The following is a 14,402-nucleotide window of genomic DNA, read 5'->3' as shown; positions in this document are numbered from 1 at the left end:
TTTGAATGACTGAAGCTCCATTCCTTTTAAGGTGCTCCTAATCAGGTAACGAGCAGCCATCTTGCTGCTGCATTCTTGGAGATGTAGTTTCTGAGGTGTGAGATGTCATGCTGACCAGATTTTGTCCATTTCTGAGTTTTGACTCAACAGGAACTACTATCTGCTTGGTGCTGATTGGCCAAAGTGTGTAACAATAGAATCATCAGCCACCAATCATAACAAACTGCTGCATGTGCTCCACCCCTCTCTGACTCCTCCCCCAGGTCATGCTCTATGCAACATTCTAGAAATAAACTGTTAACTGTGAGATTGCTTTGTAAGCTTCATATTTAATATATGAATATCTATATCCAATATGGAGTAACTGACTATCTGGATAATATATGTACAGTCTAATAATATTGAATAAGTGGATATTAATGAAGTGTTACTGCATGCAGCAGAGGCATTATTATATGATTGCTCCATATTATTTCAGTGACATAGAACCAGCTCTGGTGAAGAAACAACAAGAAAAACAGTTTTCCAAAACTATTGTTTTCAAAACACAAACTGCCACCCACCCCTAAAGTATTGCAAACAGACTTCATAAATAGTACACAAGTACAAACAAGTACAAGTACAAACAAGTATACTACCGCACACCCTGTACTTTTATATTTTTTATTTTATTAAGTTGCAATGTAAGTTCAATTAGTTTCGACTTTAGAAGACAGTGGTGGGGTTTCTGTACAGGACTGGTATGGCCTAACAACAAATGAGTATATTGTCAAATCCTCAAAGTCTTGTAGCAAATTGTGCTCTATTGTTCTCATTTAATCACTTATCTATATTTACAGTGAAATCCCAATGTGTAGGCCTGTGAAATCCTTTAGTGTAAGTGTAAGGTATTCATTCATGAGCAGTATAAGTCATTCTTATAATACTCATATCCTATATTCATGGGAAACAAGTCAAGTCATTGTTAGTTTCAATAGGCTTGTGGCTGCACTTTATTAAAAACATTTTTTAAATGCTATAGTGAACAAACCCCACATTCTTTCCCAGGTTAAAACACGCTATGATGGCTGATGCTTCATTCACTATAGAAAATGCATTCAAATGCAGATATTAAACGTGTTAATGGTCACTGGTTGTCTGGCATTGGACAGATCACCTGTTAATGATCACATGTTATGGATGCACTGAGACCATTTTACACCTCTTTGACTCTGATGAGTTTCAGCAGAACTACAGAAATAGGTCTATCATCACATGGAACTTATTATTATCCTCTGTGAAATGTTAATGGTGTTGTAAACTCATCGCTATAGAGCGTCGCAGTCCCGCCCCTTACCATGGACCAGGAAATTAATCCCAATGCATTTTTCCCATAGACATTTCGTAAAGTATTTATTTAAAGACCTTTTAAGCGTCGTACGAAGCCAACTCGAGTCGTGACAAATCATGACAACACACACAATATTTTGGACCAAACAAATAATTACATAGAAGAAAAACAACAAAAAAAGTGTTGTAACCTGCTGTTTTTTTCTTCTTTCTAATTCTAAATGCCCCAAAATTTTTGTTTGTTGTCATGATTTGTCACGACTCGAGTTGGCTTTGTCGGCGGCGTAAACGTCTTTAAATAAATACTTTCTGAAATGTCTGAGGAAAATGAACGGATAATCATTTCCTGGTCCATGGTAGAGGGCGGGACTGCGACGCTCTATAGGGACACATGCATCAGTAAGCAGGAACTGGGGGTGGCGAAGGACCGGAAAGTCTGAGCGTGGCATTGTGAAATCTATGATCTCGACCGCAGTACGAAAAATTATGATGACTAGGGTGTTTGCAGTGCCGGAAGAAGTAGTCAGAATTTTTCACTTAAAGGTATATTCAGTGATTTGACTTAATTCAAATATCACTTATTTTTCCTTTTTTTCTGGATAATCCTGCCTACTATAGAGTGTGCTGACCATATAAGGAGTTCCTCCCTGTCCCCAGTGAGCCCCTGGGGTCAAAAAACCCTAGTTTCAGTTTTGGTGGCGGGTGGCAAAGCCTTCATCCAATCAGGATGAGAGGGGCCTTCTTCCAATCATGATTGAGTGGGGGCGGGCCTTAGTACACATGCTGTTGGCCTGTTGCACTTCCCCCCCACTGTAGAGCACATTTTGTTACCGGGGCGGACTGGGTGGTTTTCCAAATCACCCAAATCACTGAATGCTCCTTTAAGAAAAAAGTGTCAATACCAGATACAATGGTGGAAAGTAACAAACTAAATGTACCTAATTCTTATCTTGCCATCTACGTTGCCCCCCCTATGGGACCTGTTCTTGCCAGCTACGTTTATAAGCGTAGACAAACGTTTACTGTATGAACGCGGCGCGTCCGTCTGTTTACCTTTCAGCATTGCTCCGGGTAGCATAGCCCTCCTCCTTCACCAGCAGCGTGTGGAACATGCACTGGCACATTTACTATGACATGTGTCAAGTGTATCTAAGCGAAAGAAGAGAAAGACAACATTTTGTGTGCCATCCAGATAAATGTACAGAAACTAATGCCATAGGATGTTTTCCTGATTTTATGTCACACCTTGCATGCTTTATATTGTTATATTGTGTAACACTAAGAAACAATAAACATTCTTGAATTAACACAAAGTATTCATTATTTATAGGCTACTGATTGAAAATAATGCTGCACATTCCTTGCTTGTGATGTAACACCAAACATAGGCCTACATGGTAATATTCGTTCAAAAACTATAGCCTACGGTACAAAATAAACATTTGATTGATTCAATACAGAAACGAGACGGTAAGATGCGCTGATATGAAATGTGCGACATATAAGGAACGTGGTATGGTACAGAAACTATGCACAATGTAGGATGTAGCATTTATTCATATTATAAGTCATTTCATTGAAAACAGCCTTTGACTAAGAAGCGGGTCTGTAAGGCTAGGCAAGGCTTCGCCTTCACAAAACAACTTTTTCGGGAGAAATAAACAGACATTGTTTGTGACTTTATTTTTCGGAGGGCACACGAATGAATATATAGCGCTCACATCGTCACTATAATTATAGTTTGGTAAACTGAAATGAAAAAGAAAATAACTTGAGTTGTCCTGTCAAATATATATAGGCTAATATGTGCGCAGCATTATATAGAAGGCTAGCCGCTCCCAAACTCCCTAAACTTTTCTGATTTGCACGCACGCACGCACGCACAGCTCTTTCCTTTTTTTGGCACAATCAATCAAATATATATTAATTACATCGATGTTTCCCCCTCTATATAAAATGACAATATATAACTAATGTCGTATTTCGTCTGAGCAATGTGCCTGGCTCTGGCAATAACGTGTGGTAGCCTATTGTATTGGCTCAATACAAAGTCGGACAGTGTTTGCTGCGCAAGGGTATTCAATATAGCGCTCACACCGTCACTATAATTATAGTTTGGTAAACTGAAATAAAAAATAACTTTGAGTTGTCCTGTCTAGTTGAAACTGCTGCCTTGAATTCGTTGGAATGTAACATTTAGAAGACAATGGCAAGCCGTCAACGGGTGCAGAGAGAGGTGTGAAGATCATTAGACAGTGGGGGAGACAATGGCCAATCAAATAGCACGAAAAACACCGGTCAGCCTGACCGTTAGCCGTCATATTAGTAGTGCATTTTTTTCAGACATCCTAGTGTTAAAGGAAATGCCTCTATGTATATGTATATGTAATTTGTAAATTGATTAGCGGTATACTGTGGTTACTTTGCATATGCCCTGTTTGATGCATATGTATCGTAGCAGCATATGACGTCAGGGTATAACTGGTACAACTAGCTCTCAATGATGACGTAATAAAGATGTGGATTAAAGGACCCATGCCAGGGTGTAATTGGTTTTCGATGGTGACGTAATGTTTTAGTGTCGGGAGGATTAATGGTAATGTGCCCCTATGTATACATGTATGTAATCTGACACCATTGCCATATCAAGCACAAGTAGTCATTACGTCATACGCTGGCACGGCGCATACACATCAAACGGCGACATACGCGAAGCACTGGACGAAAACTATTACTTGCGCGCTCTGCTTGCGCAAGTAATGATGACTAAAACTAAGACTAAATATAGACAATTTTGTCAACAAATAAAAACTAGACTGTTAGGGAGGGACTAGTGGACAAGGGGTCCAGTTTTATATAGGTTGCATGCTGAAAATAGCAGATCTACAAGCTATATCTGCTATTTTAAGCATGCAACCAACGTCTAAAATCTACCATTACAACAACATCAAGGCCTGTCAAAACACATTTTAGTCGACTAAATCAACTGTAGATTAATTATTAATAATAATACTAGAAATGCGATAAGGCAGGACCAAGCAGGAAGGCAATAAGCAATTACAATAATATACACAATAAGCCGTAGAAACAGACTGAACTTGTGAAAAAAAAGACCATGTAATTGTGACAGGGTCAGTTTTAATTGTGTGTGTGTGTGTGTGTGTGTGTGTGTGTGTGTGTGTGTGTGTGTGTGTGTGTGTGTGTGTGTGTGTGTGTGTGTGTATGAAGACTCATACGCTGAGTTCTCTGTAGGCTACTCAGATTTGAACCCATGACATGTCAGTTGTTGTATTGTTAACAGCATCATTCAAGAAGGCAATAAGCAGAGTTAGGGCATTAAGCAACTAGTCGACTAGTTTACTAGTCGACTAGTAAACCACTAGTCGACCTTGTTGGTACTAGTTGACTAGTTGATAAGAAAAAAATAAATAAAAAATGTGTAGGCCTCAAGATCAGGTAGATTATAGTTATAGTCAGCATGTACACAGTTTTTCAATGTACAAATATTTATTTCCCAAAAAAAAGGAAAAAAAAGGTTATTTTTTTTAATTTATTTTATTTCTTACATAATAGGTAGTTAAACAACTAGTCGACTAGTCGACTAGTAAAAATGACTAGAAGTGAATGCCCTACTTTGAGTACCAACGCATGAGTACTCAAACAGATCTACATGTGCATAACACGTCACATCACAGATCAGCTTTGTAACCATTTTTGTATTAACAATAAAATCTGCATGAACGATTACTAAAGCTATCAATGCTGTAATTGTAGTGGGGTATAATAAATTAACACCACACCTACCATCAGTTCCCAGGACTTCCAGCAAACTTGCAGCACCAAACCAAGCTAATTGTCATACACCGAGTTGGCAGTGCCCAGATTTGAACCCATGACCCACAATTTTCATTGGCTCATAAAACCTTAATTTCTTCACTTAGAAAACGTACTATACTTTCCCATGTCCGTATAGGCCCAAAGTTCACGTGTAGAATATTTTCGTGCATTTTGATCAAAGATCCCGGGAGGAGATGCATTTTAACTGATTTTCATATAATTCAAAATGGCGGGTGATCTAGAGGTCAGAGCCGGTCCAAAGTAAGAGCACGAAACTTGTTCGGCATGATGAGACGCATATGTGTGTCGAGGTTTCATTGCCGACGGTCAAACGGTGCATGAGCTACTGTATGCGCGTTCAAAGTTTGCATTTTCAATTGAGTGCTATAGCTCCACCCTTTGGCCAATGGTTGTGGGCTTCGCATCCTCACCGTTTGGCATGGCCCCTCTACCATATTTCCAAGTTTCACGAAAACCGACTGCTAATATTGGCGGAAAGAGAAGAAGAAAAAACTAACAATAACAATAAAGGACCAAGTCCTTTCAGGACTGCTTGTTCCTTTAATTAATGACCTGCCATAAAACGATAGCACTTAATCAATACCAGATCAATATATTCTGTAGGTGTTTTTAATGGACGCTGCACGTTCTAACTGTGGTTTTCCAGAGTGACACAGATCTTCCCTGGTAACACCTTCAGAGACCGATATTCACCATTAAAAATGTATGGAAACAGTGTCTCAGTGAAGGTGTGTGTGAAGGTGTGCAGGTGTGTGTTGGAATCAGGATCAGAGAAAGACAGCTGTCCTCTGTCCCAGTCCAGCTGGACTCTGATCCTCCGGGCTTTCTGATTCACTGAGAGAACAGTCGACTCATCATCATGTCCTGATGAGGACCATGCTTTGTATTCACGTTTACCACAAAAATGAATGAACTTTATTCTCCAGCCTCCTCTCCCTGTGTCTCCCTCCCTACTGTACGACTCCTCACACACACCTACCTCCCAGCTTATATTGTCTCCAACCTCAACATCCCAGCTGTGAGACCCTGAGTCAAAGCCCTCAGAACCCTTGGCACTGCACCACTGAAACCTCTCTAGGTTGTCAGGAACCTGCTGTTTCTCATTTACACATCTCACAATGGTCAGATCATCAGACAGCATGAAGTATATACCAGCAGTGTTGGGGTCCATGGCGACAGGACAGTAGGATACAATGTCCTTCATCTTATCCCAGACTCTGAAGGTCAGGTTCTTCAGGTGTTTGGCCTGGTCTATCAGCGCTCCTCCTGAGAGCAGCGGTGGGTCCTGCAGGGTGAGCTGGACTCCCTCCATGGTGGTCTTGTAGTTCTGCAGGAATGAGACGTGGTCGTCGGCTCTCAGCTGGTCCTCGGCAGCTTGGATTGCGTCGGAGAGGGTTTCCATTTCTCTGCTCAGAGCCTCAATCCTCTCCTTCATCTTCTGGCTCTTCTGAGCCTCTTCCTCCCGCAGAGTGGCCATCCTGGCCTCCTCTTCCTTCCGTAGGAACCGACGGAGATTCTCAAACTGTTTCTTAATCTGCTTCTCTGTATACCTGGCCTGAACCTTGATGTGATTTTCTGCTATGTCGTAATTTGTTTTAACTTCATCAAAGAGCTCCAGTTGCTCCTTTAAAGGCTCCAGTGATTCCTGGAGCTTCTGTTTGTAACGTCCAGACGCTTCGTACACGGGTAAAAACTCGTGTCCGGCGTGTTTCTCTGAGTCGTGACACACGAGACACACCAGCTGTTGGTCGTCCAGACAGAAGAGCTTGAGCTTCCCAGCGTGTGCGCTGCAGAGGACCTCAGAGCTCAGCGACGACGAGCTCTGGCCTTTCTCCTCCAAGAGGTTCTCACACAGGTGCTTCAGAACAAAGTTTGTGAGAGGATTGTCCTTGGAGGATCTTCTCTGACAAACGGGACAGTCACATTCCTCCGTCCACCACCTTTCCGTCCACCATTCCTGCAGACAGTCTTTGCAGAAGCTGTGTCCACAGGACAGCACGACGGGATGTTTAAAGATGTCATGACACACGGGACAGCTCAGATCCTCTTCCTGACGAGTCAAACGGGAAGCCATTTTGGTCTGCCGGTCACACACCTGATCTGGAATGTTCTCTGAGGCTGTCGTTACACCAGAGGAATACTATAAGACAAAACAACAACAATAACATTATGAGTATCAATTGTAGTAGTAGTAGCCTAGTAGTTATAGTAGTAGTAGTAGTAGTAGTAGTAGTAGTAGTAGTAGTAACATTAATAATAGTTTTAGCAGTTTTTTCCAGGTGCTTGAACACAACTGGACTACATTTGATAGTACCTCTAGTAACGGCCGTAAAGACGACCGTAGTGGACACTTTTTCATTTTGATGCATGCCTCCAAGCCAATGGGAGACTTACCAATAAAGCCTACCGCTAAAAATCATAATCTGAACGACGCAACGTGTCTGCAAGAGGAACGAGAGCGAGTGGCAACAGAAGCTAATGCTATGAGCTCACTGGAGCTAAAGGGAAGCCATAACAAAACACAACGAACGTCGGAAACGAACGGAAACAACGGCCGGGAGGTTGTGACAGAAAAAATAAATACACAAAATAAAGGGAAAAATATGCACAACGGAGACGGCCAATACAGCAGCGCTTGCTGCACCTGCAGGCAGTTATGACTCCAGTGTCATTCTTGTTTATAATCTTTCTGTTCTTACCTCAGTGGAGATGGTATCAGATAACAGTCTGTCGGTCTGCCAGGTTGTCTAAATGATCCTCCGTCTATTAATTGATCTATTTATTTATTGATTGATTGATATTTGTCTCTCAGATGGTTTTTCGCGTCGCAGTCTCTGACGAGCAAATGTCTGAGAAAAATGCTGAGACGACTATAGAAGGAAATGGACTTCGATTCATGTTCGTCTGATAACAGGAATGACAGACACACACACACACACACACACACACACACACACACACACACACACACACACACACACACACACACACACACACACACACACACACACACACACACACACACACACACACACACACACACGTCATAAGACAATGAATCAAAGTTCATATTCTTGTAGATGGCTGGTTGTACTGTTGCTCATAAATAAATGTTGTTTTATTGTGCTTTATGACTATATGGAGACTCCACCATTACAACTGTTTCTACAAGATGTGGCTCGGGGACCCCCAGGGGTCCTTGAAGGCGTTCCAGTGGGTCTCCAGCAAAATGTGGTAATACAATATCCAATTCAGTTTAAAAACACTTAACAAAAAGAATGTTTGAAGACATAGAAAACATTGAATAACTCTTCTCTCATGAGGTCCCTGACGTGGCATGACAAAATATATATTTTTAGATGCAGGTCTGCAGCCAAATAGACATCATAGACTACATATAAAACAAAATGAATATCTGAGAGGAACCAGTGGTGTGGACACTGTGTTAGACATGTGTAAACATCACAGATGAATAATGATTCATCCCCAGTTCCACACTCTGAGTTGCATAATAAAAATCACACCCGTGTGAACTGAGTGGTGCAACCCCCCCCCCTCTCTCTCTCTCATTAGCAGGCAACAGTGCAGCACTATCTCTCTCTCTGTTTCTGGCACGACAGCGCCCCTACTGGTACTCATGAGTCACACATGAGTCACACAGGTTAACACATAGGTTAACACATAGTCACAGACATAGCTGTTCCTTGGAGTGGTTGCACCACTCAAAAAATGTCACAAACATGAAATGTGATCTACAGTATTCTATATAATAAATAAATGATAATATAATCTACAGTACAGTAGTCTATAATAATAAACAGATCCTATAATGATTTGCGTCATGTACACAGAGTGACATTTAGATGGTACGTGTCAAATAGATTTAAAGATATATTCTATAAATCGCAGGCCAGACACTAAACATAAAATAAAATCATAGGGCTTTTACCTTAACCACTTACTGTACATCATGCATACTGTAGCTGACTGAGGTTCCCAGGGACCTATGCTTGGTCCCATCCCTTTTTTTCAAATCGACACCAAATCTTCTTCTATTCCTTTCGGCATTTCCCTTCAGGGTTCGCCACAGCGAATCATCTGCCTCCATCGCATCCTGTCCCCTGCCTGCTCTTCTCTCACTCTCACACCAACTAACTACATGTCTGTCTCTGTCTGTCTGTCTGAAAGAATAACCTCATCTGGGTGGCCAACCTTCCACACCTTGTTATTAGAAAAAGACGCACACAGGTAAAGGAAATAAAGGAGTATGAACAGGAATGTCCGTGGTGAGTTTGTGAGCAGAAAAACTCTGACGGGAGAAAACACAGTCTCTTGGCGTCACTCTGTTAGACTACTAATTGAAAGGTGGGCGCGCTTCCGCTACCTGCCTGCGGGGCGCGCTCATGCACGCGCCTTGGCACGCGCCTTGTAACACCCCTTGTCTAAAATAGTATGCTTGTGGGTCTATGTGCAGGTAAATAAAATGTCTGGGTTTCCGAGGCTAATGTGCAGGAGGGGGCTCAAAGAAACAAATTATGGGAACCACTGTTCTGGTCTGTATTTAGCAACATTTTAAAAAGTTCATTAAAATCAAAGCACAAAGTTGTCTTTTTGTTTGATGAATGTGTTAACTAATCCTCTGGCATGAAGGAAATACTAGGATAAGCAACGTCACATCATGCTGTACTGGCTGCAGCAATAAGTTAAAATAGTAGTCTGTTTGTTTGTTTGTTTATTCATTGTTTATTCAAACAAAATTCAAATTTTCTTTAAGAAAAATAGAGGAGAAGGGCATCATTTTCAGTACAAATTCATTCTATTAACATCTGTACAAATAAATAAACGTCATTGTGTTTTAAGTGCACAATCTCATACAAATGTCAAACCAGAGCTGTATGTACATAACTAATGTATATGATGTGACTAATACTTCACAAAACTTGAAAATCAAAAGTAAAATGAACCATTATAGGTAGCGGGAGTACTTTTGAAATACTGTAAATCGCAGTTACTTTATACACAGGAAGAAACAATCGAACAATCGATTGACAAAACAATGTATCAAATTACATTTTAATTGATTTTAGTAGTTATGCATCGTGGAAATATCCCCTAATGTGTGCTATTATTTACAACTTAAAATGTATGTTAAAAGGTTTTTACATTTTGTCTGCTGGGTAAAATACATGTTTGGGAGCAGAACTTGTGCCGAGCATTTATCATTATTGTTTTTTGGACATGAATCTTATTTTACTGGATTCTCTACATGATTCGGGATCACCCGCTGAAACCAACAGATGAACCAATTATGTAAATGATGTATATTAAACGGAGAATTCAGTCCTAGAAGGCTTTCTTACCTTTATTTGTAGTTGTTACGTCCCCACCAAATAGGTCCAGGTGTTATTTTGTGCAAACGTGCATTATTATTGGCTATTTCCCCTACCATAAGCCCTCAATGGGGGTTGGGGTTTTGTGCTAATTCGCTTATTTCCATCGAAATAAGTAGTAAAGTGTATATACAAAAGGATATATACAATTTATTTTTATTTTTGAGCGATGGAAATAAGCGAATTAGCACAACACCCCATAGCCCCATTCAATTCAATGCAATTCAATTAATTGAGGGCTTATGGTAGGGGAAATAGCCAATAATGCACTTTTGCACAAATTAACACTTGGACCTCTTTGGTGGGGACGTAACAACTACAAATAAAATGTAAGAAAGCCTTCTAGCATGGAATTCTACTTTAATCATTATAGTTGCAGGCCCTTCAGTAACATCACAGTGCACAACAAATTTAATACTTAGTGATTTTACTATTGGGGAGAAAAAAAGAAAAGAGAATATAAGTCACCAGAGTTCAACAGTTCACAGGTTTGATAAAACTTCTGGGAACTCAGATTAGATAGAAATGATCATTTCTTGCACGGGTCATTGCTCAACTTCTCGCTTGTTTCGTTTTACTCTTTTGTTTTTTGTTTTGTTTAGATGTGTAATATGCGCCAATCATTAAAGTATATTCATTTTTAAAGGGGAAAACCACCCATTTTCAACATTTTACTGTCATTAATATACCTTAGAGCTGTTGTGTGGAAATAATAAAAAGTCCCCCCATTCTGTGTTTCCTAGAACTGTAATTATGAAAAAAACCATTAACATGGTGAAACACATCTTGATGATGTCATCAAGATGTGTTTCACACAGCTCTAAGGTATATTAATGACATAGTAAAATGTTGAAAATGAGTGGAATGCCCCTTTAAGTGAAAAGGGGGGAAGGTATTTATAATAATGTATTCTTCTTCCTGCTCCTTTTCGCCATGGGTGTGTCAGATATAATAGGAAGTATGAAAGACAAATTAATTGTTATCTATTATGATTTGTACTGTATTGTGATACACTATGTGCGAAATAAAATGAAATGAAATTACAGGTTTGATAGACGTTGAAGTGTGTATTGAGGAACAGATATCACCAAGACGGTTGTTTTGTCAACTTATACTATGGGTGCGTTTTACACTTGTCTATTCAATATGCGTTTTGTAAATGTGTCCACATACACTGTACCGGCCTACGGGAGCACATTTTAGATTTGTTTGTCCCGTGTAGTCTAATTTTTTTATTACAGAGACTTATACTGTCTTTTGCTATTGTACTTTTTGATTCAAAACAGTATAAATATATAAACCCATTTTGGGGCGGGAACCCCTTTTGGTGTTTTAAGCATTATGTCATACTTCAGCTATTGAAAAATAGCAGATCTACAAGCTCATAGCGCGGCACTATGAGCTTCTAGGTCTGCTATTTTTGAAAAATCGTGAAAATGTAGTGAAAATCTTTGAATATATATTCTTTCAGAGCGAACATTTTTAACTCAAATCTTTGCTTCTGGTGGGAGGTCCCTGGAACATCATATTTTGAGATGTGGGGTCGGAGGCCAAATACATATGATTCTAGGGGTCCTTGACATGAAATAGGTTGAGCACCACTGACATAGAAACATGAGGTTTTTCCAGAAAACAGTCATGATTTAGAAGACATTTTTTAGAATCGTCCTCAGGTCTAAATGGGTTAAGTGTGCTCTATACATTTGGCCACATAGGTCTTTGTGAAGGGATTTAATGTTCCCATAAAAGACCTCGGTAAAAATGGCACTTTGTGCAACAGAGAGCCTTCTTTTTCTTATTTGGATTATTCTGCCATGGTGACAGAAACCGTACCAGATGGTGAGGAGGGCAGCAGTCCTGCTTCTCATTTCACGTCTATGAGACACATTTTCTACGAGAAATTATGAATAAAAAAAAAAAAAAAAAGGTAGGAATTAAATTTTAGCATGATAATAATACCAATACGTTGAACAAATCTGAGGAAAACCTCTAGATTTATGTCAAAAAGGCAAAATACAATTATAAAATGATAAAAAAAAGGCCACTCCAGTATATGGGGTCTGGCCTTCATCACTGATGAAGAACGTGTGTCTTATTATTCACTATGCAAGAATAAAAACCAAACCGTTATTTCTATTGCATGATTTGAACGGGTGACGCATCGTGAGTCAGAGCGGTGGTGGTCAAACTCAATTCATTAACCCATTTTGGGCGGGAACCCCTTTTGGTGTTAGCATTATGTTATGCTTTAGCAGTTTAGCTATTGAAAAATAGCAGATCTACAAGCTCATAGCGCGCCACCGAGTGGCGCGCTACGAGCTTGTAGGTCTGCTATTTTTGAAAAATCGAAGAACGACTGACATAGAAACAGCTTTTTCAGAAAACTGTCAGGATGTAGAAGACATTTTTAGAATCTGATCTCAGGTCAAAATGGGTTAAGGGACGTAAAAAATCAACAGATTAAAAGTTAAAAACAAAATAATATGAATTTGTCTTTGTAGTCGACGCAATAAATAAAACGCACTCAAGTCAAATGTGTTGCTTCAAATTGTGAAACAGCAGAGAGGGCCGTTGTTGTCACGTTTGGTAAAATGCTCACGATACAATCAAGTGGTTTTTTTTCTCTTTCTGCCCGCTGGCTCAAAGTCCCGCATGAAAACATTGAGGAGCGGGCGTCGCAGAGAGCATTGTGTATTTATGTGTTTGCAGTGGAAAAGTGGACCTGCCCGCACCACCGCAGATTCTAAGGGGTTCCAACAGCTGTAAAACACAATTTGCCAATTTGCCTTCCGGCTGAGGGCCGATTCGTACTCCTATTTTACCGCTGTAGTGCCGAAATGATTTCGGCTCGTCAGTAGCACCGAAGAGCCGACTTTAGGACGGTACCCACCCCCCCGAACCTCAAATGACGTCACATTGTAGGCTCTACAGAGCCGAACCGACTTTTATTCGGCTCTAAAATAGGAGTATGAATCGCGCCTAGGGATGTGCCGATGAGATATTTTGGCCGATATCAGATATCCGATATAATTAATTGCTGTTATAGCCGATAACCGATATTACCGATGTCGATATTTCATTCTGTATTCAAAAAATTAGAATAATTTTGTCCATTCTGAAAAATACACAAGTAACAGCGTATCTGCACTGCAGGCTTATAGCCAAGTCAGATTTAACTTTTATACCTTTATATTTAATATTGTGAGCTTGTAGATCTGTTCAAGCCGTTACTTTGGGCTTGTTTATCTGTAAAGACAGACCAATTGATCGGACCAGATTAATTAATCGGTCTGATTGATTAATCGAACCGATGCCGATGAATCTAATAAACAACTAGAATCGGGGCCGATACCGATGTGTTTGCCGATTAATCTCCCATCCATCACCACCCATAGGAGTATGGGCCGGAATGGGGAGGGTGATCATGGGCTGGGGCGCCAGCTGTCAGCAGGGAGTGTTGGGCGGGAGGAGGAGGACGGAGGCTGCTACGTCATCCCGGTGGGGGCTCCTTACTGGCAGGCAAGTCAGTAGGATACAGAACGTCGACTGCATTGGGGGGGGTAAAAAAAAAGGGGGTAAAAAGAAAATACCGTCCCTACTCCTGAGAGAAGGGCAGGGAGAGCATACTGAAATGAAGAATGTCCTTTTTACATGATTTTATTTACCTCTGACGAGAGTGAACAACGTAGGCATTTCGGCCTGGTTGGCCCAGAGTAATATAGTAAGAGAGTGGCGACACTAGCGTTGACTCCCATTGTAATGGAATGCGGAAGTGCTCATTCTATCTCAATGGGATAGTTCCAGCCATAGGTGCAATGTTTGGAA

Source organism: Electrona antarctica, assembly GCF_951216825.1.
Source record: "Electrona antarctica genome assembly, chromosome: 13".
Lineage (NCBI taxonomy): Eukaryota > Metazoa > Chordata > Actinopteri > Myctophiformes > Myctophidae > Electrona > Electrona antarctica.
This window is presented reverse-complemented; position numbering follows the sequence as displayed.